The sequence below is a fragment of the Wasmannia auropunctata genome, unplaced genomic scaffold, assembly GCF_000956235.1.
Source record: "Wasmannia auropunctata unplaced genomic scaffold, wasmannia.A_1.0 LD336101.1, whole genome shotgun sequence".
In the NCBI taxonomy this organism is placed as follows: domain Eukaryota; kingdom Metazoa; phylum Arthropoda; class Insecta; order Hymenoptera; family Formicidae; genus Wasmannia; species Wasmannia auropunctata.
Genome location: NW_012026789.1, coordinates 258,305 through 258,981, shown reverse-complemented (window position 1 = coordinate 258,981; position 677 = coordinate 258,305).

Sequence of the window (677 nt, the reverse complement as noted above, 5' to 3'; positions counted from 1 at the left end):
TATTATACATTTTATTGTTTATTTAATGGTGTGACCACCAGTTATATATTTTAAATACATTTTGTAATGCGCAATTCTTAACATGTTTTCCGCAACGCATAGTATTAATAACACTTAGATTATTCAAAGAAACTACATCTTTGTAATCAGTATCCAGAGTTTCAATGACTACTCTCACATCGAGCATATCACCGAGCCATTCTCGTTTTTGATATCCTTTAACGTACACGATAGCCTCGTCGGTATCATCCTCTTCACCACACACAGCTGTTGCAATCAGGTGTTTCGCCATGCTGTACGGAATCATCCCGTCTTCCCATCTCAATCCATGGTGATAAGCAATCAAGCGCCAGACTTGTCGAATTTTGTTAAAGAATTCCATGGCATAGGACTCGCAAAAATGTAATGCGAAAGAACTGTACCTCTTCTCAGGACAGCCACTTCTTTTACGATAAATCTCTTTCCAACGATGAATCCTTGCAGATCTGCAAACGTTGGTACAATCATGACGAGTAATCTATCGAAACTGTGTCCTCATCACGAAATGTCACAGTTTTTATCTCGGATGAGAATATTTGCAGACGCGACAATTTATGTGATTTTGCGCACAACGTTGGATAAGGGACAATATTCAATCACGCGATCGTGTAAGATAAGACAATAGGCTGTAGTATTCT